The sequence below is a fragment of the Pogoniulus pusillus genome, chromosome 10, assembly GCF_015220805.1.
Source record: "Pogoniulus pusillus isolate bPogPus1 chromosome 10, bPogPus1.pri, whole genome shotgun sequence".
Taxonomy (NCBI): domain Eukaryota; kingdom Metazoa; phylum Chordata; class Aves; order Piciformes; family Lybiidae; genus Pogoniulus; species Pogoniulus pusillus.
Window position 1 is genome coordinate 15,441,001 of NC_087273.1, and position 24,273 is coordinate 15,465,273.

The following is a 24,273-nucleotide window of genomic DNA, read 5'->3' on the forward strand; positions in this document are numbered from 1 at the left end:
GCCATAATTATGCCACTGCTTTGAGGTATGTCAAATGGTAAAGCAGGTCTATTTATATGATGCCATGTGACAGTTTGGGTGTTACCTGCCCCCTCCACTCTTATGAAATCACCCAGACTAGACTCAGCTGAGCTAGAAATTAAGAATGAAGCTATATTTACAGCTTAGCACAATATACAGGCATATATACACAAATATATACAGTCATATACAAATTAAAAGTAACACAGAACCACAGTACCCCTCCCAGAAACAATCAAAGTCCTCAGGAGGGCTCCTGGCCCAAACCCCCTTCCCCCTCTCTCTTTCCCTCCCTTCAGAAATAGCCAGTTCAACCCACATATATCTCATGTGATAAATCTGGAGATCTGAGGTGAGATGTCAGAAAAAGATGATAAGGAGGTTAAAGTTAAAAAGGGTTAGTTGGATTAGAGAGTTAAAGGTACAGTCAACCACAGAAACCAGACCACCAGAAAGAAGGCACTGCTCCAAGTGGGAGCTAAGAAGTGTGTGAGAAGTGTCTGTCTTACCTGTATTTTGACTAGTGTTTCTCAGCAGAATACTGAGGGATATAGGTTACTGTTGGTTTTTCTTTTTCCTTTCTTCTCAAAGCTAAGGTTTTAATTTCTCTCAGTAAATATTTGCCTCAAACCAGCACATGCCAGGATAACTATTCTTGGATTCCAGGATCTGAAGGAGATCAAAGATTTCATGGAAGCTAGTTCCTCTGTGACCTGAATTAGATTGTATGGTCCTGCTCTGGAAGAGGGGTTGGACTTGATGATCTCTTTGGGTCCCTTCCAACCCCTGACATCCTGTGATCTTTATCTGGTTGCTGGGAAACCTGACACTTTCCTAAGTGTTTGTGGAAGTGTTATAGTTTACTTAGACCTCATACTCCAAGGGAAAGAGTGATGAATGTAAACAACCTTCTAAGTTTAATCCTTCTGTGGGTCTTTCTCTTGGTATTTACTTGCTTTATCACACACTGGCTTGAAGAATGCATGATATTTCTCCTGTGTTAAATGAATGAAAGTCATTATGCTGTTTCTCTTAACCACCTGTGATAAAGAATTCCACATCCTCTTCAGATGAAAATGTCCACTTCAAGGTAACACAGCAATCCTTATCAGTCTCCTTTCCTGCCTTCATTGTTCTGCCAAATCAGCTTCCTTGTGTTTATCCACATATTTAGCTCTCTTACGGTCACATATTCTCGACAACACAGTTGCTTACAATGATGGGCACACTGTGGCTAGTTTTGATAAAGAGTTTAAGTATCTGCAAGGTCTGTGCTGCAAACAGATCCTTGGGCAACAAACTATGATCATACGTTCTGTGCATGGTGAATTAAATGACTGAAAAATCACAGAATGAAATCCCACCCTCTTACTCGCTGTCGTATTATTCAGAGCTGTATGCACACCTCTCTGTTTGTGCCACCTCCACTCTAAAGGAGTATTTCCTAATGGAAATAGCTGGCTTCTAACCAGCTTCTTTAAGAAGTGACCATGTATATTTCTAAAACAGAGCTGGGCAGGAGTGATAGTCATAGAGCTGCTGCTTTGTGTCAGGCATATTCTCTTTATCACCAGGAAAGTGATGTGAATCATAAACTGAGTGGGGCTGCAATCAGCAATCTTAACTTTGCCCTTGAAGCTGATCCACTGTGTAGAAAACCATTTAACAGTCACAGGAAAAGAGATAGGAGAAGTGAGACCATGACTCACATTGCTGAAATACGCCTGCAGAAGGAGGGCTATCAGCATCTCCTCTCTGCTTACAGCAGTATTTGTGCAATTTACATTCAACAGTCACTGGCTACAGGACCTAAACTGCTCAGAGAAGAGGGCTTGAGATACTGAATGAAAGGTTACTGAATGCTGTCTTCACCATCTCTTATTTTAGGATGAAGGGGAACTGTTTGCATTGCTTGACATTGGCACTTTACTATAGGTATTTAATTTAATCATCAGAGTTGTCTAGCCAGGCTTCTGCAGTTGTCAGCAAAGACAGACTTCCTGAATTCAGTTCAGGGCTTTTCTGCTTTTAGCTTTGATTTGCCTTTTTCACTGAGTGCTAGGGGAGCTTTCCCACGTAATTTGTTTGGCAAAGTAGGTATCTATAGACCCTTGGACACCAAGTGTCCGAGGTGGGATGTTTTAACGGTATGCTAAAACACTGTATTGGATTTGGTCACCTGTGGGCATAAGTGGGATTGCTTGCATACTGTTTTGCCTTAAAACTCTATTTAAGTGAGGCAGTTATGGGCATGGAAAGCATCTGTCAGCTTAGGAAACAACATTAATGTACAAAAGAACATAGCTTGGAAATTGACATAGAGTATATAACTAGGTGTTAGCCACCTTCAGGTTAGGCAGATGCTGAGTTACGGATTTCAGGACTGTAGCTTTGGATTTTTCTGCTTCAATTCCGTAGTGGGAGCCCTAGCTTGCTTGAGTTGACTTTGGGTGTTCTAAGTTTTTACTTAGCAATCCAAATTTTAAGATGCCGTGGAGGGTCTGTAGGCCAGAAAAGAGGCTTATTTACACCTTGCCTTGCCTGGACATGTTTTTCTGCCAGGACCCGTGCTTGTAAACAGGTTGTGTAAGCCCCCACACACCCAGCTCGTGTCTCCCTGGGGTAAATCCATGTGATCCCCATATTTGGGATAGCCCAGGCAAGAGCTTCTGCCTATTATGGTAAGGTTTGACTGACTGCCAACCTGATTGGTCATTCTAGTGGCCAAAGAGGCCATTAATCTTGGCCCACAGTCAATACATAGGGGTGCACAGGTAAACAACGTGCTCAGCTCAGACCCCGTTGCAGTGCCCTGCTGCTCTGACTCACCTGCATGGCTCAGACATGTGCTCTGACCCTCACTTGCAGCGCTCAGCCGCTCAGACTCCCAGCAGCCGCGCACACTTTGTATGCCCACTGCCTACCATTGCCTGGTAAGCGCCATTGCCACTGAGATAACCAGGAAGCAGATTCCGGATAGTCTACACGCAGACACAGCCTGCTAGCCGTGAACAACCGTGCCAGAGACAGCATGATATTCTCCTCCTGCGATACCTCAAGTCCTGCCAGCTGATAATTCCTGGACACAGCATCCAGAAGGAGCCAGCAGCACCAAAGGCAGGAGAACAAAGGTTAGAGAAAGCCTATTTCCCCAGAAACTGGGAAGATTTATCCTCTCCTCTCAAGCCGGGAAGATTCCAGCCTCAGAGTCCACAGGCAGAGACCCTGGAGAATTGGACATTAGACACAGGCTGTGACGCAGCCCGGGAGGGTGATTAATAATTAATAAGACTTGTGAGTAAAAGCTTTAATACCTCTGTAATATAAGTCACCTCTGCTGTAGAGCAGAAAGAGTTTCAGCCTGCTCTGCTGGGCAAATAACATAAAGACTCCAAACAGCAGTAAGCCGCGGGGAAAACTCCTCTCTCTGTTTATAGTTTGAATGTTTGCTAGTTAAATAACAGATTCCCTGTGCGTTTTTTCTCCTAAATTGTTTTCATAACCATGTACTGAACTGAGTATTAATATACAGTGGTTGGGGGTGGCGAGAGTTCAGAATATGGAATTTAATAAATCTGTATTTTTATATAAAATTATATTGCTCCAATTAATTTCTCTCCTCCACCGATTAGGTGTAGGCACTGAGAAATCCCCCTCTGCAACATAAGACTAGGATGCTTGGATCCAAGCTGTTTGAATATCCTTTTATTTCCTTACCTACTATTTAGTGTCTGCTGTTACAGATACACCTTTTTGTGGCATTCTTCCGTTCCTGCTCATGCCCTGGGAAGCTGAGATGAAGTTGCTGAATTCTTCGTAGTGTGCTGTTTACTCCAAGATATTTTATTTTCTGCAAGTGAAGCAAGCCGGACTTCTCAAAGAAGGGAGAGGGAAAGCAAAAGATATCAATTTGAGCCTTGCTAAGAAACTCAGATAAATGAGTGTGTCAAATAGAAAGGGACAAAATTAATAGGGAAAGACATTGGATTTTCAAGGTTGTCAGAGGGCATTAAAACAGAAGAAAAAAAATTATAAGAAGTACTCAAGAATATCTTTAAAATATTAACTAGGTGCTAAAAGTGAATGACACATGCACAGTACTTCCTCTCGTAGTAGTAACTAAGATGAACACTTTCTGTCTCTGTGAGCCTTTAGAGTCCTATTCCCCTTTGCAGCTCCTCTGATACTTTGACAGAAGAATCAGCGCCTGTGGCTGCTTACAGTGTGGCTTGGTAGCTGTGGACTCCCCAGCAGCCTGTGATCTGTTTTTCAAGAAGTGGCATTTGTTCCCCTGAATGGCATCCTGCTGGTGTTTGTTCAAACCTCTTGGCTGGCTGCTGGTTATTCTGTAAGTCTGGAGCTCTCCTGGTGGTTTGATGGAGACTTGGGTTGGTAACAACTATGCTTTCACTCCCTTTTTCATTCACCTGCAGCTCTTAGGGTCATACTTGCTTGAATGGAGCAATGGAGCCTGGCTGTAATGTCACTCAGCAGGTTATACCCACGTGGCAATGAATTAATATTTGAAAAAGGTCAAGAGCTTGGGTTCCTAAGCATCACAGCACTCTGTGCGAGCAGACTGGTAACTGGCTTCACCTCTTTGCTGGATCCCTCAGCAAGTTGAATGCTCCATCACAGCATTTCTCCTTGGAAGTACAGTGTGGCGACAGACACACCCAGAAAAGATAATATTCTGAGTGTACAAGGCACAGGATCAGTTGTGCTCAGAGCAAAACTCAAGGGCAGAGAACACAGACAGAGCGAAACATCAGTTCTTTCTCTGCGTACCCTGCCCCCGTTGTTTGGCATTAACTGCAGGAGGGAGCATTTCAGATACAGGAGTTGGGAAGCAGGAATTTTGGTTGTTGAACAGTGTAATTGGAGAGAAGATTTTTAATTACTGCTTTGAGTGAACACTTACAATTGGACTTAGATACGCTGTTGTGTATCCATTAAATCCTTAAATCATTCCTCATGCAGGTTATGAGGGAAGACTTACCTGGTGTAGAGAAGTTGCATATCTCCAGTTGTGCTTTCAGCTATATTTTGAAGCTGGCTACAGGACAATAACTGGAATGGAATATGCCATACATCTCAAAACAAGAGGTTTGGCGTTTTTGCTTATTACTAGGCATTTGGGAAAAAAACAGGTCTTTGACATATACCTAAGCTGCAAGATCTCAGCAGGCATTAGTGGAAAGGTCTTTGCCCTAATATTGTATTTTCTCATAAAAATTATAAAAAATAGATTATTTCTGTGGTCTTCTCATTGAACATTGTCCTCATTGCTTTCTCTGTGCCCTGACAGCTTGCAGCACCACAGATCAGCCCAAAATAAGCTGCAACTCCTTTCTTGCCCCTCAGTGAGAGCACAAAATCGTTTCTGCGTGCAGACAAAACATGCAATGTTTGGAACTGTTGACAACCATTTACTAGAGCAACTTGTAAAATCTCCTTTTCTCCCTCCTCAGCTTCTGCTCCTGTTAAAACTTTGTGGTTATTTCTCCATCTAGTAGGACAAATAACCAATTTTTCACCAATGATGTTTCCAACAAAGAAAGGTGTTTGACACTGGGTTTCTATTTTCTGTAGAGAAGTGTGGCTATGAGTTGAAGATTAGTCATTTAAGCTGTCTAAATGCAATTTAAATTGCAAATGTAAACTATCAGAAGGAAACACCTGTAGGTATTAAATCAGGCAACTACTGATTTTCAACCAAATCAATAATTCGTAACAGGACAATGCATTTGTGCCATCCAATCAAAACAAATAAGGGCTATCTGCTTATTATCATAAAAGCACTGAGACTTGCACAGAACTCTTTAATTCCTTTCATTCTGCACCATAAAGATAACAAAGTGTGGTGTTCTCTTAGAACATACTGCTTCACTCTATGTTTTTCATCACTGTAGTCTGGAGTATATTGTTTTTTAATTTGCTGATGGAAAGCATCAATTAGAATTAGCTTGAGTGCTGTGGGAGGATAATGGCAATAGATATGAAGAGAACAGAGTAGCATCTAGCATAAATTAATGATGCATTTATTGTGCATCTCATTAACTTGGTGCAGGGCTTATTCTATGAGTAAATAACTTATAGTTGTATCAAAAGCTGGGGGAGTAGGAGGTTTTGCTTAGAGAACCATCTAATTATAGTCACTCATCTTAGAATGAGGGACTCTACTTCTTTGATACAAATCTGATTAAAAGAAATAATATTTTTCTCCAAATGTCAGCATTTTATGTACAGCCTGTGCAAATATATTCTGACACCTGTGTCAGTTGCTATCTAAGGCTCAGAAAACTTTCTGTAAAAAGGCAGAGAAAGAGGAACTGCCTTAAACCTTATATAACTTTAAAGTGCTTTCCATTTTGGAATTCTGTAAGCCTATATATCATGTGCTTGTAGCCATTTGCAGCTGAGAGAAAAAAAAATCCCTTGTTATGCATCAGAAGCTTCTAATACAATTTACTGTGCTAAGGTTTTGATTTTGCTGGTTTTCTTCTTCTTGAATCAAGGCAGTTATCACAAAAACTCTGATATCTTCACATTTAACTAGAAATTATCATCAGGATAAAGAGGGATCTGAGCTTCAAGCTACTGACAGTGATGATGCTTATCCCAGGCTTATCCATAGCCCTAAGTCTTTGTTGAGTTTTCTTTGTGGACATGCAGCCAAATCCTGAATACTTAACTCAGTTGGACAGTTAGGAAGGGAGTGTGGATTTTTCTATAGTACTGGGTACCAACAGGTAAGTATTTCCAAGTGCAGATACTTTGTGCACAGTGAATGTTTAGGTAGGTCTTTGTCTGTGTTTCTGGTTTGAAGCTGGACAGAGACAACAAAATAGATTCTGGGGTGGGCTTTTTTTTATTCAACTCCTGGGAAAGGTGTTAACAAGCTACAGTGTGTTCTGCTGGTTTGAGTTCATTAATGTATAGCAATGTTTCTTAATCTCCTGAAACAGGCAGAGAAAATATTTTAAGCTATGTAATTAAGTCAGCCAGAATGAATTAATCCACTCAGATCAACGTAGAGCCCTTCCTGCCATCCACTGTACAATAGGTATGTGATTTCTGATTAATGTTTAAAGTGCAGTTCACTTGTACTTGATATTTAATTTATAGCTATAAGCAAAGTATGTAATCAAACAGTAACATGAATGATTTCTCCATGACAGAGTCTACCTCTTTGAAATTACGGGGAAAAGGAAATACAAACACAAAAGTTGCTTTGTTCTCTTTTATAATAAAAATAAATGTTTCAGTATCTTATTTGTTTCACCTTATCTAAATTAAATTTTTATGTCAGACAAAAGCAGCAGAGTAATTGGGACAGTAATATCCTTGAAGTCAAATCTGCAAAACATGAAGTCTGAAATGCGTGAGGATTCCATTCAGGCTGACAGTTTCTGAGCACTGCTTTTGAAATCTGATGGTTATAGCAGAGCTCTGATTCAATGGTGAAGAAAATGATCTTCTCATTTAATCAGGATTGTAAAGTTTGGGTCTAGCTTACCCCAAAATAGTCTGCAATTTGTAAAGCCAGCTACCAAATTCCTCAAGCTACAATTATTTATTTATTCACCCAAGGGTTGAACTAGAGTTAATAACATATATATATCCCCATGGCCTGTGAGGATATGTAGAGTGTAATTATTTTAGTAAAAGCAGTAGAACAGAAACAGGTTAGCAATGTATGCTATATTTATTCCTCTTGTGGGGAGGAATGGAAAAATATACCTCTGAAATTTCTCATCTGGTCATTTAGAGGGAATGCAGAGCCACAAGGATGAGGGAGTGGAACATCTCTGTTGTGAGGAGCACCTGAGAGAGCTGGGGCTCTGCAGCTTGGAGAAGAGGAGCCTGAGAGGTGACCTCATTCTTGTTTACCAATATGTAAAGTGTGGGTGCCAGGAGGATGGAGCCAGTCTCTGCTTGATGATGCCCTGTGACAGGACAAGGGGCAATGGGTAGAGGTTGAGGCACAGGAAGTTTCAGTTAAACATGATGAGGATTTTTTTCTCTTTGAGGGTTGCAACCCTGGAACAGGCTGCCCAGGGGGATTGTGGAATCTCCTTCTCAGGGGATACTTAAAACCCACCTGGACACATTCCTGTGTGATCTGTTATAGGTGATTCTGCTCTGGTCGGGAGGGTTGGACTGGATGATCTTTCGAGGTCCCTTCCAGTCTCCCTGACATTCTATGATTCTGCGAAATACAGGTTTGGATCACATAAATTAAATCTGAGCATGTATTATCAGGGTTGGAAGAGACCTCACAGATCATCAAGTCCAACTCTTTACCACAGAGCTCAAGGCTAGACCATGGCACCAAGTGCCACGTCCAACCTTGCCTTGAACAGCCCCAGGGATGGTGACTCCACCACCTCCCCGGGCAGCCCATTCCAGTGTCCAATGACTCTCTCAGTGAAGAACTTTCTCCTCACCTCCAGCCTAAATTTCCCCTGGCACAGCCTGAGGCTGTGTTCTCTCATTCTGGTGCTGGCCACCTGAGAGAAGAGAGCAACCTCCTCCTGGCCACAACCACCCCTCAGGTAGTTGTAGACAGCAATAAGGTCACCCCTGAGCCTCCTCTTCTCCAGGCTAAACAATCCCAGCTCCCTCAGCCTCTCCTCGTAGGGCTTGTGCTCAAGGCCTCTCACCAGCCTCGTTGCCCTTCTCTGGACACGCTCAAGCATCTCAATGTCCCTCCTAAACTGGGGGGCCCAGAACTGAACACAGTACTCAAGGTGTGGGCTAACCAGTGCAGAGTACTGTAGTGTTTCTCCCTCTTATCAGGAGACACATTCATCAACGCTGACTCTGTAGTTGGAGTATGAAGGATTTTGAAGCACTGTATGAATTGTTATCGTGTCTTGAAGTACTTCTGAGCTTTTAGTTTTACCTCAGAAACTGTTCTGTGTAGGTCTCAATTAAAAGTTTTGCTCTTACTGGATTTCTTGGTGGTGAGAAGGGATATGCTTATTTGTGTTTTGTTTTTTTGTGCTGAGTACACCCTGAACTCTAGGTCTCATATTAAAAAAGAAAAAAGAAAGAGATGTAAGCATTATTCTACTTCATCCCTGTTGTGGGTTCTCTGAATATCTTGTCAGCCTCACCACTTTAAGAGCCTGCTTGATCTTGGAATTAGTGTCGTGGCTAGCCTTTTAGAAAGAGTATTAAGCATGGGCTTTGTTCTTAATGACCTATGTATAAAGTCTTCTGTAAATTGTCAGGTATAGGCTTGGGAAGGAACTGTGAAAATGTAGGAGCTAAATTTTTTAGCAATGTGACCCAACCTTGCACATTTTTTGAGGTCTTTTTTTTTTTTTTTCCAGGGAGTCTAATTAAGGGAAGGGAAAAAAAAAACCAAACCCCAAAACTCAACCTGTAAATGTCGAGCTTTAAACTTTTAAAAACTGAGAAATATGAAAGGAAGTCTATTTTGATAACAGGCTGTGTGGAAGAAAGAGAATACATAATGAGACCTGTGCTTAAAGTGGCAGGCTTGGGTTCAGTGTCTTTCAGGGAGTGACAGGCAGCACTGACTTCTTATTTATTGACAGAGGAAGCTGGTGGCCATTAGTGATGCTTTTTCACAAAGCGAAGCAACTTTGGTTTAATCATTACTAAATCAGAGCTAAATGTCTGGCAATAGAGATGAGAGCTTCAGCTTTGAGCCTGGACATGTGCTAATTTTAGCAAACGGCTACAAGTCAAAATAAAGCAGAGCAGCAAAAATACTAGGACGCTGATCATCACTTTCAGTGAACAGGTACAGCTGCCTGCTGATGTTCAGATGCTTCACCACAAATCTGAAGGCAGAGGAAAAAGATAACCAGTCCCATACCAGCAGGTGTCTGTCACAGAATGCTGATACAATTTGTTCCCTCTTGAGACTGAAGAAACGTGATCATGCATGGAAGTCTCCTTTGTACAGGCAAATGACACTGGCGTGCAGAGAGGGAAATGGACCAAAGGATGTTGATTTCCCTGGCCGGGTCTTGTGAGTGTGACTTTGGAGATGGCTTTAACACAGTATTTCAGCTAGGACTGAGTTAATAGATGTTTCTCTGGTGTTCGATTAAATATCAGACTCTCTGCATAGTAGGAATTTGTTTTTCTTGTTTGGTTGTTTCTTTTCTCTCTCTGGTTATGTAGACAACATAGTGCTGAGAAAGAGCTGGCTCTTGTAGTGCGCAGGATCGTGGCCTCACCCAGGCACCTGCACGTGTTTCTGAGTGCCACCTGCTGGCTTTTTGCCTCTTAGCCATTCACAGTGACACAGATACTGTTCTGAAGGTGTATGTGCTCTTGTGTCAGCTGCCAGTTCCTGAGTACAGCCTTAGAGCATACAATTCTCTTGTGCCTGTCAGCTGTCTTAGGGAGATGCAGACCAAAAGGTAACAACTGTGTTTGTGTCCCAAGGCTTTCCTGAATAAAACTCTGGGTGTTGCTGCTCATCTTTGCTCTTCTGCTCTGCTGATAGAAATGTGCAGTAAGAGAAACAAAAGAAAACAAACCCAAGCAAACAAACAAAAAGAAAGAAAAAGGAGAAAAAGAATAGAAAAGCTCTGATAAATGTAGAATGTAGTTGATGATTCTGAATGGGAACAATTTATATTGAAAGCATGCCCCCAGCATTGATGTAGAAGGGAGCCCTTGGCAAACTGTTTGCTCAAGATCAGGCATCACTGAGTGAAATAAACAACAGAAGTCGTCTTTATGTTATTACTCCCTAAAGATGCTTGATTTCAGGCTCCTGTCCACCATTTGTGCATGGCATGTGTGCTCTGTTTGAAAGAGGGGAGGATAGGCACACTATAAAAATGCATCTTGTGGAGATGTAGGTGTGTGAGAACTATGTGGCCGCAACTGCAGTTGTAATGGCGCAGCTGGGATGTTGGTAAGACAAAAGGGAGATTATCCTTTGTAACAGTCTGTTCTGAATAGACACTGCCTTTACTGTGGATGGGGAGTGCTGTGATGAAAAGTACTTGTTTATTCTGCTGGTTCCCGTAGAGAGCAGGCAGGAATATAGTGACTGGTAACTCAAATCCCTCTAACTCCCACTGGATTTCTATTTACAAACTGCCAGAAGACAAGCTGTCTCTCCCAGTGGTGTTCTCTAAGGAGGCCTCCGAGTTGTCTGTGACATTCATTACACACGTGCCTGCACAGCACCTGTCAGTCACTCTCACCCGCAGAGAAGCCCATCACTTCCAGAGACATTCCAGGAGTGAGGTGAAGACATTTAAAAATAGAGAATGTTGGAATTGAGTGAGCCATGGAGAACTGAGCAAGCACTGCTAATGCAGACAAATGGATACTAAGACCTGCAATATTGTTTTGTGATTTTGCAGCCCCTGTTTAGATGTCTCTGCTTCAAAAGAGGTTGAAGGAATCACAGAGTCACAAGCATTGGCTTGGAAGAGACCCTCAAAGGTCATCTTGTTCAACCCCTCTGCAGTCAGCAGGGACACCTCCAACTAGAGCAGGCTGCCCAGGGCCACACTGAGTCTGATCTTGAATATCTCCAGGGGCAGGGTCTCAACCACATCTCTGGGCAACCTGTCACAGAATTTTGTTACCACTGTCACTGTAAAGAACTTCTTCCTTAAGTCTGACCTGAACCTACCCTGCTCCAGTTTCAAACTGTTGCCCCTCGTCCCGTTCCTCCAAGGCCTTCTCTTGCTCCTTTTCTAAGTGTGGTGTGGTTTATGGGTTTTTGGGAGTGTGTATGTTTGTTGTTTGCTTCCGGCTTGTTGATTATTTTTGGTGGGTTTGTGGTGGTTTTGTTGTTGGTTGTTTGTTCCTGTTTTGGTAATTAAACACTTCTGTCATTGCACTTGGCTGACTTACCCCAGCACCAGGAACCCAGAGTGGTGTGTGACCCCATGGCAATCCTAATTCTATGATTCCATAGAATCATAGGATGGTTTAGGTTGGAAGGGACCTTAAAGCTCATCCAGTTCCAACCCCTCACCATAGGCAGGGACACCTCCCACTAGAACAGGTCACTCCAAGCCTCATCCAACCTGGCCTTGAACACCTCCAGGGAGGGATCAGCCACAACCTCCCTGGGCAACCTGTGCCGGTGTCTCACCACCCTCACTGTAAAGAACCCTTTCCTAACATCTGCTTTGAATCTCCCTTCTTCCAGTTTCAACCCATTACTCCTCGTCCTGTCATTACAAGACCTTGTAAAGCCTTCCCTCCTCAGCCTTCCTGTCAGCCCCCTTCAGATACTGGATGGCTACTACAAGGTCTCCTTGAAATCTTCTCTTCTCCAGGCTGCAGAGCCCCAACTCTTGTAGCTTGTCCTCGCAGGAGATGTGCTTCAGCTCTCTGAGCATCTTTGTGGCTCTAATCCCATCTGAGTCCTCTGCTGGTTTTGACAAAAGATTTATCAAAATAGGGATGTCTTGAGCAAAACATCCCAGGGTCAGTTCATTGGCATTTTTTAATGACCAATATCCAGCAGTTGAAAACTTGCAAGGTTTACAGGGACAGAGAAAGCAGCTGTAATATATAATGAAACAAATGGGGGGAAAAGGGATGATGATAGCAATGAATAAATGAATACAAATAAGACGTTAGGAAATGAAGATGTTTGCAAAGGAAGCAGCAGGACTCGAGGAGAAGCCTGTGACCACTGGAATTAAAGACTTTTAATGAAGTTTTGTTCTAGAGGAAAAAAATTCTAAGGATGACATTAGCTTGTTACTCTGTGGAAAAGGCAGAAATGTGTGTGACAATGAGGTAAACTTTCCTGTTACATATTTAACCAACTGCTTTTCTGAATTCTGTGCTAACCTGTCCACCTTTTGTAGCAAAAAAAAAACAAACCCTAAAGGCCATTCTGCGACCTCATCTAAGTGGATTTAGGAGGCCCAGAGAGAGTACAAGCAGGGAGATTGTTGACTGAGCAGAAGCAGATAAGGGGTTGGTGACAGCCCAGGAGTTGTGAGGTGGTAAGAGATGACATGAGAAAACTCATTACTTAAGTTTGTAGGGATTCATTTTGAACAGATTTTCATTTATGCTTACGGATTTTACACCTTAAGCCTCCAAATTGCTGCTCTCCCTTCAAATCCCTAACTTTTTAGTCCTTGCCTTGGGAAACAAAACTTTTTTGCATTTTCTGTGTTCTCCAAGACTGCTAATCTCCCCTTGCAACCCTTTTCTTTCTTTTAGCAGCAGTTCCATCTATGTCTCCCTTAGTGCCTCACTTGATGCCTTTCCCAAGACAGGTGGAGCCTAATTCAGCTAATATGTATAGTTTAAAATTCTTGGTGATCTTCCTGCTTCTCTGTGGAAAAGAAACAGGGTTATAGGCATATGATGATGCTGAAGCTGAAATATCTTCTTTCAAGAATTAACAAGGACGAAAATGGACACAGGCTACTAACCTGGGACCTTTCATATCCAACATTTCTTTGTGTTAGATGTCCAAATACTTAAAAAAAAATGTGAGTAGCTCCGTGGACCATTCCTGTTGCTTTTCAGTAAAATAGAAACTGGAAAATTCCAGAAGATGAGAAGAAATCTACTGTTGAGCCAATGTTTTGAAAGGGTGAAAGAGATAACAATGGTAATTGTAGGCTTGTCAGACTGACATCTGTCTTAGGCAAAATAATGGCATGGCTGATCTAGGACTTAATTATAAAGAATTAAATAAGGGTAATGATAATTGTTAGACTTGTGAAACACAGGTTCTGTAAAGCTAATATGACACGCTTGGCATGAGATTACAGTTTGGGTTGATACATAAGAGAGCTACTGATGTAGGGAGGCTTTTTTTAATGGCAAAGGGGGAGTTGGGAGGGCAAAGAATGTTGATGAAGCAGGTAGAACAATTCAAAGTGATCCGAGTATATGCTGAATGAATGAAGAGTGGCTGAAGAAGTGATGACTAATCAGGCAGGCACAGGTCTCATGGCCTTAAATAGGAATGGATATTGGCTTGCGCTAAACAGCATCGTTAGTGACCCTGTGTGCAGATGATGCACAGACTGAGAGATCTGAACATCAAGAGCTTAAATCACTGGTATTTGGAGCAATGTAGGTATTGGTAATCAGGGTGTGAGCAAACAATGTTTGGGTAGGAACCAAGACATGAGGGATTGCTTATAGTGTAACAGACTTCATGAAGTGTGAAGCTCATACGTGGTGGAAAATGTGACTTCTGTAGTCCTTACAGGCTTAAGCAGAAACTCTTGAGTGAGACTAGAGAATCTACTTTTATCTTGGTAGGTATTTATAGGAATACTAATTCTAGGTGACCATAAAGGTTTCCTCTAATCCTGCAGTCTGGTGTTAGTAGTAAACATAGCTACGTTTTTGACTGTGTGCTTCTAGAGCTAAAACTCAAGTTGTGCATGTTCTGTTGTGCCACATAGCTGAGTGTTGGAACAAGTGTCAAGACCTACTGTAAGAGACAATGAACAACTGTGATGTACGTTCCCTGACTGATTTTACTTGAGTACCTGTTGTCACCCAACACTAGCTTCAGTTTGCACAGAGAAGAATGTGTTGGTTTTGTTATTTTTCACTTCTTTCACCTTTGAGTTGCAGATAATTTGATGTGTGTGAGGCAAGGTCAGGATGCTCTTTTTTTTTCCAGATTGCCAAATGTACTTTAAGGATACTTTGAAATCATCTGATAGATGTAGACAAGTCTACAACTCCAGCAGTCTTTGTGCTAATTGTCAAGTAGCATCATGTTCCTCTTGGTAATTTATAAATACAGTTTTGCAAAAATGCGAATGTTAAAAAATATTTAGTACTGGAGGTGTTCAAGAAGAGACTGGATGAGGCACTTAGTGCCATGGTCTAGTTGACTGGACAGGGCTGGCTGATAGGTTGGACTGGATGATCTTGGAGGTCTCTTCCAAGCTGGTTGATTCTATGATTCATTTTGATTTTCCTCTCTAATTTTCTCCATCTAAGGAACTTTTCCTTCTTTCTAAAGTGTTCTAAGGTCTGATGAGAAGGTGGTCTCTGTTCAACAATACTGCAAACAAAACCGATTTACCTGATGTTGTACTATCACTCTTTGTAAAGTATTGACATTAAGGCTAACCTTCAAAGACATTTTTCTTTGTAATACTAGTAATTTTTCTAAGTTATGTGGAGTTAGGATTCTGGGAATACAAGGAATGTAAGTCAGAGTTTCTGAAGGTTAAAGACCCAATAAGCACATCAAACAACTCTGGAAAACTGTAATTTATAAACATTTTGTTTGCAGAGTTGCTGAGCATAGAGTCACAGAATGGTTTAGGTTGGAAGGGACCTCAAGGATCATCCAGTTCCAACCCCTCACCATAGGCAGGGACACCTCCCACTAGAACAGGTTGCTCAAGGCCTCATTCAACCTGGCCTTGAACACCTCCAGGGATGGAGCATCCACAACCTCCCTGGGCAACCTGTGCCGGTGTCTCACCACCCTCACTGGTAAGAACCCTTTCCTAACATCTAGTTTGATTCTCCCCTCTGCCAGTTTAAACCCATTACCCTTCATCCTGTCATTAGAAGACATTTTCAGTAGTCCCTCCCCAGCCTTCCTGTAGGCCCCCTTCAGATAGTGGAAGGCTAGTACAAGGTCTCCTCGAAGCCTTCTCTTCTCCAGGCTAAGAGCCCCAGCTCTTGTAGCTTGCCCTCATAGCAGAGGTGCTCCAGTCCTCTGATAGTCTTCGTGGCCTCCTCTGGACTGGCTCCAACAGTTGCATGTCCTTCTTGTGTTGGAGGCTCTAGAACTCCACACAGTACTCCAGGTGGGGTCTGATGATAGCAGAGTAAAGAGGCAGAATCCCCTCCCTTGCCCTGCTGTCCATGCTTCTCTTGCTGCAGCTGAGGACATGGTTGCTGTGTGGGCTGCATGCATACATTGCTGGCTCATGTTGAGCTTTTCATCAACCCAGACCCTCAGGTGCTTTTTCCTCAGTGCTGCTCTCCAGCCATCCACGACCCATCCTGGATTTGTGCATGGAACTGCACCAACCCAGGTGCAGGACCTTACACTTAGCCTCATTGAATTTCATGAGGCTGGCCTGAGCCCACCTCTCCAGCATGCCCAGGTCCCTCTGGATGGCATCTCTGCCCTCTAGCAAGTTGATTGTGCCACATGGCTTGGCGTCATCTGCAGACCTGCTGAGGGTGATATTTTTGATCAGTTCAATGCTTTTGTTGTTGAGCACAGCTCCACAGGCAAACTGTTTTCCTTTGCAGTGAAAAGCCAAATTCTCTTCCTTATTTTAATCATTTGGGGTAAGTAGACATAAAGTGAACAAAACTAGCAGTATCTTACTGGACCTTCATTATTCATCTGTCTTCTCAAATATTTAATGGATATGCCAGATGTCTGTGTTATATTTGCTCTGTCAAAAGCTGTAAGGAAAATAGTCAGAACATAAATTCCAATTTGTGCATGACTGCTGTGGGGTTTTCTCTTTCTACCAATATTTGTTTTTAAAAGTCATTTGGATATGATGCTTGGGGATATGATTTGGGGTGCACCTTGTACAGTAGGAATGTCAGTTGGACTTAGTGATCCTGAGGGACTTTTCCAACCTGAGTGATTTTGTGATTTTTGTTCATTTTGCACTTATTACCTAGGAACATCTAAAAATGTCCTTGTGGTGAAGAATAGTTTATTTCCTATTCTTGTTTACTGTTTGGCAGCTCGATTTAGAGATACTACACTGTAGATTGACACATCTCTCTTTTCTACTCATTAGCAGGGAGTCTTTAATCCCTTCTTGCTCTGCTTTTCTTAATAATCACAATATCTCAGTTTCCCAGTGGGACTCAGCCTAAGATTGAGTAGAAAATTAAGACTCACATCAGGCAGACTGAGCTTATAACCGTGCTGAAGATGTAACGTAACATAAAACCCGACACATTTCTGCTCTACATATGGTTTTAATTATTGTAGCTTTTGGAGCCTAATTCAAAAAGCACACTAATGAATGGAGCTGAGGTTGAAAAATCTGCTTTGTCTTTTAAAAGCAGAATAATCCAGTCCAAACATGGTTTATGTATAATCTATTGTGTTTAAAAGTGTAGCAGGAACTGTTTACTGGATAAGAGTACAGGAGATTCTTCATTAATGTGGGAGGTTTAATTTCTTATATATTTTTTGTATTGTATTTAGTCCCCATTGGCAAAATAGGAACAGTATCTTGGGTATTGTGGTTGTTTGGTCACCAAACTGACCACTGACCACCAAAGGAATCTTCTTGTAGCCACTGAAGAATTTATTTATTTAGTTATAATTGACTTGAATTTATTGGTTTAGTGAAAATAAGTAAAAAGCTAAAATTCCATATTAAATATTTTCTCATACATTTGTATGACCATCGACTTTCTTCAATATCATCTTAATTTACCACTAGACTTAGTGTAACATTGGAATTAAAATATCTTTACCCAACTACTTTAATCATGTTGTTTGGTTATCATAGAATGGTCCAAGCTGGAAGGGATGTCCAAAGATCATCTAGTCTAATGTCCATGCAGCCAGCAGGGGTATTCTCAACTAGATCAGGTTGCCTAGAGCCCTCTCTGTCCTCACTTTTAAAATCTTCAGGGAAGGGTCCCCAACTAGCTCCCTGGGAAACCTTTTCCAGTGTTCCACCACCCTCATAGTAAAGATTCTATTCCTAACATGCCATCTAAATCTGCTCTTCTCTAATTTGAAGTTGTCTTTTAATTGAATGTGGCCAAAATAGGGAAAGAAATAATGTTAGAGTATGAAGATGATTAAATGATATTGGGATATTTTAATGTAATCTTCTCTGTATCTGTAAAATAATATAAAACTACAGATCTATAAGATTGTTTTTTTCCCACAACAGTTTTTGATGGTGAACTGTCAAAAATAAGATGATTAATAATACTTTACAGGCAGTTTAGAGATTACCAGGTTCAAGTGGTGAGCACAGACTGGCAGAGCATGGGTCCTGAGCCTCCAGTGGGGAAGGCTCTGCAGCTCACAGTAAGGGTGTCCTGAGGCTCCATGTGTTTCAGCATGCCTGGTCTCACTGCACATTCAGTCCAAAGCTGATCTGAACACCCTTGTTAAAGAAGCAGGATTAGAGTGTATAAACAGTCAACTAGCCAGTACCGAGGGTCATTCAGGTTCAGCTTTAGTTAAGGTCTGTTAAAAATGTCTTGTTTCTTCATCCAGACCAGGATGTGGTCCAGTGATGTTAACATTATTAAATCTTTGTATGCTATGAGCAATCTAAAATATGCTTTTAAGGAGTTAAATGCTTTTATTCTTGCTGGTTGGGAATTTTGCCAGAATTTGGTTGTGGTTTGCATTTTCCTCTCAAAACTCTAGATAGCAGGCAATCTGTATTTTCTGTGGTTTAGGGAGACACAGAATGTTTAAAGGTGGATCAACAAAGATTATTTTTTAAAAAGTATATCTTTATTCAAGTGCTGTTTGTTTTTCTCCCAAGCCATCTTGGGTGAACAAAATTTGTGCATATCAATATCCTGCTGGCCCTGTGCCACAATGCTTTTCCTTCAGGCATGAGAGAAACTTGTAGGAAATCCCCAGCGGAGCTTGGCTATCCCTGCATCTGAGATCAGCCCCCTTAACTGCTATGTCATTCCCACTCTTGCTCTGGACCTAGTCTTGGTGTCAGTTATGTGACTTTCTTCATGTGCTGGCTGGCTTAAATACGTAAGCAAGACAACTTTAGACTTAAATCCATTTCTGAGATTATCTCCGGCTGCATTTGGATGTGCCCTTTGCTTCTTGATTACTTTGTAATCAAGAATAGGCATCCCAGCAGAATGAGAGACATATTTAACAGATGCAGATGTAAAGCATACAAGTACAGCCAGTATGAAACATAATAAATAGCTTAACGCTGATGACTGTGCTGTCCTGGTTCTTTGCTGTTACCTATTTGCAATATTAAGTATTGGGGAATGACAGGACAAGGTGAGCTCTGATCTTTGAAACAGATGATTTTGCATATACTCCTGTGCCCTGATCTGGCCTCATTAGGAGGTGCAGTGAAATTGTTCTAGTTTTCTCTGCTAGAAAGGTGCCACACAATTGCTGCCTTTACTTGTCGATGAACTCTTGAACAGACCTGATTTTTCTTCTGTGCTTTTGTTTTTGAGGGCAGGGCTGAAAGCTGATTGCTCCTCTGCTAATCTTTCCCTAGTAGTATTTGAACCAGCTGTTAAACTTCATCTGAATTCGAAGGAAGGTAGGAATCTTAAGTTGCGAGTTGCATGAAAGCCCAAAGATAGGCAGAAGAGAGAAAACTAAATGTTTGTCCTCCCTGTGCACTGAGGGAAAGTCAGGAACAATGAATCTGGTTTGTTTTCTGTTTGGTTGCAGGCAGCAGCTCGTTCAGCATGAACAATAACTCTCTAGTGACTACATAAGCTGTCTTTTGACCACTGGAAAAGTCACAAGGATGCTTAGAAAGGTGGTGTGAAGCACATTAGAGTAAGGGAAGATATGAAATGACCTTATGTGGCACTTGGTGCCATGGTCTAGCCTTGAGCTCTGTGGTAAAGGGTTGGACTTGATGATCTATGAGGTCTCTTCCAATCTTGGTGATACTGTGATACCTTATGACAGTACAGATATAAGGGAAAGAGGAGATACAGATCTATAAGAAAATCTGCCTGGTCAGCCTTTCAGGGCTTGGGAATTCTCTGTAGATGCCAGTCACGATAGTATTGTGACAATAAAACTCTGGAGGATAATGACATGCTTCTTGAGAGCACTCATGGAAAATATAATTCTGTCAACAGGTCTTGGTATGTGAAGGAGGAATGAAGTTGGAAACTTTGTCATTTTAGACTCTGGCAATAAAAATGAGTGCAGTTGGCTGCACTGGTGGGTTTGGGGGATGAGGCTGTGAGAAGGTGTACGCCAGTACTGTAATGCACTCTGAACGTCAGGCTGCTGCATAATTCACCACTCCTTTCAAAAGTCTTTCTTGTTAATGGAGCTTTTCACATCTTTCTGCTGTAGAGTTTGTGATTCTTTGCTATAAAGCACTTCCCCCACCCTCCTTTTTTCGTTTTTCTTTTGTAAGAGCAAAAGGAGATATCTACATAAAACATTAAGCAGAAATAGATTTTGTAGTTACCATTTATTGAAATCTAGGTGAGGTAGCTGAGAAGATAGGTAATAATATAAAATCTTTTTTCCCCTCTGAGTTTGTGTAGTCTGTTCTTGGGAGCTTATTTCCCAAGGAAATGCCAGGAACACACTCAATAGCTGGGAAGGACTCATTGTTTTTGACAAGTGATCTGGCTTAGGTGTTTCAAAACTGGATCTAGATGTTCCATGCTTTCCTTCCAATGTCAAAAAAGTTGTACAGGGTCATTCAATTATGAGCATCTTTGTAAAGTGCTCTTCATGTCATGTCCCAGTGCAAAAACGTATTTTGGAGTATCTTCATTTTCCTCCCAAACCTGATTAAAATATGTATTCTTCAGTTGACTGAGATTTCAAGTCTCTGGGTGTCTTGGAAATTAAAAGATAAGGAAGAGATTGCAATAAAGTAGTGGCCTGAGAGAGTCATTGGCTACTGGAATGGGCTGCCCGGGGAGGTGGTGGAGTCGCCATCCCTGGAGCTGTTCAAGGCAAGACTGGACGTGGCACTTGGTGCCATGGTCTGGCTTTGAGCTCTGTGGTAAAGGGTTGGACTTGATGATCTGTGAGGTCTCTTCCAACCTTGGTGATACTGTGATTAGTCAGTGTAATACATAAAATAGCACTAGGTAATACAGAGACAGAATTTCCTTGGGTACCTCACAGATCTTGTTCCAATGTAACCATGTGTGGGAGGTGATGCAGATTTTCTCTAAAATTCACAATTTCAGTGTAAGATTTTAGCATTTGAAATTTTTTGGTTTCCATTCTGTCATAAAATGGAAGTGGTGAGGATTATGGTGGTAAAGTTAACTGTGACTGTCTATGAAAAACAGCAAACTTTTATGGGTGACTACAGTTTATGTAGCAGGAAGAAAGTTTGCACTTCATGCATATGGAGGGAAACAAAGAGCAACATCAGATCGAAAGGGAACTGGGGCAGATTAATTAGGTCCCTGAGCAGCCAGTCAGGGACTCCTGAGCTCTCTGGTGTGCTTACACACTCACACTACCTTCAGAGCCTGGAGCTTGCAGATGCACTGAGCAGTGGCCCAGCTCTGCTCCCATTACACTATGTGATAAAACTTCCAGTTGGAAGCAAAGCTAGGCCAGTGCCAGGCAGATTTGAAAATGCATCCAAAGTGTTCACCAGTGGTTAATCTGCAGGGTGAATAATGTAAAATATTTGCTGGTAAGGGTATAAAACATATTCCTCAAGACATTTCTAGTTGTTGTTCCTCACCAGTTCAGCATATAAATACACTTATTTCAATACAGTAGTCTTGTCTGGTACTTTAAATTCAGCACAGTAAAAGGTGATCTATATTGTTCTGTCTGCATTTGCCAGTGAATGTGCGTGCACATCATAGATAAAAAAAATCAAATATTAATTATTTTTAAATACATGCAATTTCCCACCTGGGGACAGAAAGACAGAAAAATGCTAGTCATGTCACTTAATGCACTAATAGAAAGGCACTCTGGCACCACACTGACAGGAAAAGTAGAAAAGCCTGATTATAATATTTATAACTGGTAGCTTGTAAGCAATCCTGACAAAGGAACGTGTCTTTAGATTCTTGTAATGTATTGCATACATTTGCAGTCCTGGATAAATGGTTATTACTTAGAATATGTTCCTTAAAATATGATGCTACTTGTTAATTTGCAATATGTGGCATAGCTATGGATTGATTGTTGCTGTGGGTTTTCTTTTGTTGGTTTATTTTTTCATTTCTGTTTTTTTTTTCCCACTGGCTGCGTAACTGGCTCTGTGGCTATCTATTATTCAAGATGCAAGACAGGAACATTTTCGTTTTCTTACAAAACCACAACTGCTTTAGCAGAAATACACCCTTGCGTTTGTTCACTGAATTTAACCTAGAGTGAGAAGAGTGTCTGTTCCTCTGCGTTATTTCATGCTGTTGCATAGAGTAACGTGATGACATTGATGGCACGCCAGGTAATGTAACAGCAGTCTTTCAAGGAATCTGCTTACATGAAAGATGTTGTCACTTAAATTCAAGGTGTGGGAGTTTAGAAGGACACAGTTTAATGATCAGCCTGTAATATACAGGTCTGTTTGCAAATCTTTCTGATTTTGATTGTTTAGCCTGGAGAAGAGGAGGCTCAGGGGTGACCTTATTGCTGTCTACAACTACCTTGAGGGGTGGTTGTGGCCAGGAGGAGGTTGCTCTCTTCTCTCAGGTGGCCAGCGCCAGAATGAGAGGACACAGCCTCAGGCTGTGCCAGGGGAGATTTAGGCTGGAGGTGAGGAGAAAGTTCTTCACTGAGAGAGTCATTGGACACTGGAATGGGCTGCCCGGGGAGGTGGTGGAGTCGCCGTCCCTGGAGCTGTTCAAGGCAAGGTTGGACGTGGCACTTGGTGCCATGGTCTAGCCTTGAGCTCTGTGGTAAAGGGTTGGACTTGATGATCTGTGAGGTCTCTTCCAACCTTGATGATACTGTGATACTGTGATTACCTGTGGCCTAAATCCTGCAGACCTCACACGTGTTTGAGAGACATGGGGGCAGGAAGCTTGCTAGAAGTGCAGTATCAGCTAAGCTTTCTTTGTGGAGATGATTGTTGTTTTTTGAAATGTTTAGAGTTGTGCCTTGCATCTTGTGACATTACAAAAGAATGATTCCTCTTTGTGTTGGGAAGCAGTCAGCTAGGGAGCAATCTGTCAAAGAAAATTAGAGATAAGCATGTCTGTGGGCCTGTATCCAGAGTCTTTGACACCAGATTAAGATTATGCTTCTCTTGATTAGTAGGTAGGTCATAATACACTCTGCCCTGGGTTTAGGGGTGTTGAACACTAATAGAAAGTGTAGTTAGATATATTAAGCAGCCTAATACACATTGCTGTATTCTGGGAGAAATCTGTGTGGACCACATGAAGTCCCCCACCATTCTGATATCTTAAAGCAGTGTCATTTCCATGTTAACAATCATGTTGTGTCCTGCAGGACCCAACAAGTGTTTTTTTTTTTCTGAGAGTGAAGAGCTTCTGGTTTGTAGTCCCATCTCAGCTCTCTCGTTTCACAACGGTGAACACATCATTACTAGTGGTGTTCAAAGCAGTCATAGGCCTGCTATTAATAGTCACGGAACGTGTTTTCTACTTGTAGCCTTGAAGAAACCCATCCTTTGAACAATATACTACTTACTATCCTAATGAGTAAGGGAACTAAGCTGTTTTGTCGCCACCTGAATCAGTGAAGTTTAGTTTAGGATTTGATTGCAGGTATTTAAAAGATTAGCAAGAGGATGTGGGGAGGCCTGTGGATGTGGTCTATCTGGACTTCAGCAAGGCCTTTGACACTGTCCCCCACAGCAAACTGCTGGCTAAGCTGTCAGCCCGTGGCTTGGATGGCAACACTCTGTGCTGGGTTAGGAACTGGCTGGAGGGCCGGACCCAGAGAGTGGTGGTGAATGGTGCCACATCCAGCTGGCGGCCAGTCACTAGTGGTGTCCCTCAGGGATCTGTGCTGGGCCCCATCCTCTTTAACATCTTCATAGATGATCCGGATGAGGGCATCGAGTCAGTCATCAGCAAGTTTGCAGATGACACTAAGCTGGGGGCAGATGTGACTGAGTTGGAGGGCAGAAGGGCTCTGCAGCGGGACCTTGACCGCCTGCACAGATGGGCAGAGTCCAAGGGGATGGCATTCAATAGCTCGAAGTGCAGGGTGCTGCACTTTGGCCACAACAACCCCATGCACAGAAACAGGCTGGGGTCAGAGTGGCTGGAGAGCAGCCAGACAGAGAGGGATCTGGGGGTACTGATTGATACCCGCCTGAACATGAGCCAGCAGTGTGCCCAGGTGGCCAAGAGAGCCAGTGGCATCCTGGCCTGCATCAGGAATGGTGTGGTCAGCAGGAGCAGGGAGGTCATTCTGCCCCTGTACTCTGCACTGGTCAGACCACACCTTGAGTACTGCGTTCAGTTCTGGGCCCCCCAGTTTAGGAAGGACACTGAGATGCTCGAGCGTGTCCAGAGAAGGGCAACGAGGCTGGTGAGAAGCCTCGAGCACAAGCCCTACGAGGAGAGGCTGAGGGAGCTGGGGTTGTTTAGCCTGGAGAAGAGGAGGCTCAGGGGTGACCTTAT

General features: G+C 42.3%; 1 long non-coding RNA gene across 3 annotated transcripts in view; it reads left to right on the top strand.

The window, feature by feature from the left end:
- The window catches only part of LOC135178999 (uncharacterized), a 144,712-nt gene that overhangs the window by 107,987 nt on the left and 12,452 nt on the right, over positions 1-24,273 (top strand). Inside the window, exon 4 of one of the 3 annotated variants that reach the window (XR_010303835.1) lies at positions 6,990-7,064. The exons of the other annotated variants lie outside the window; for them this stretch is intronic. This is a non-coding gene — a long non-coding RNA (uncharacterized LOC135178999). Of the gene's footprint in view, positions 1-6,989; positions 7,065-24,273 lie in introns of those variants that run through there. 3 annotated transcript variants of the gene reach the window in all.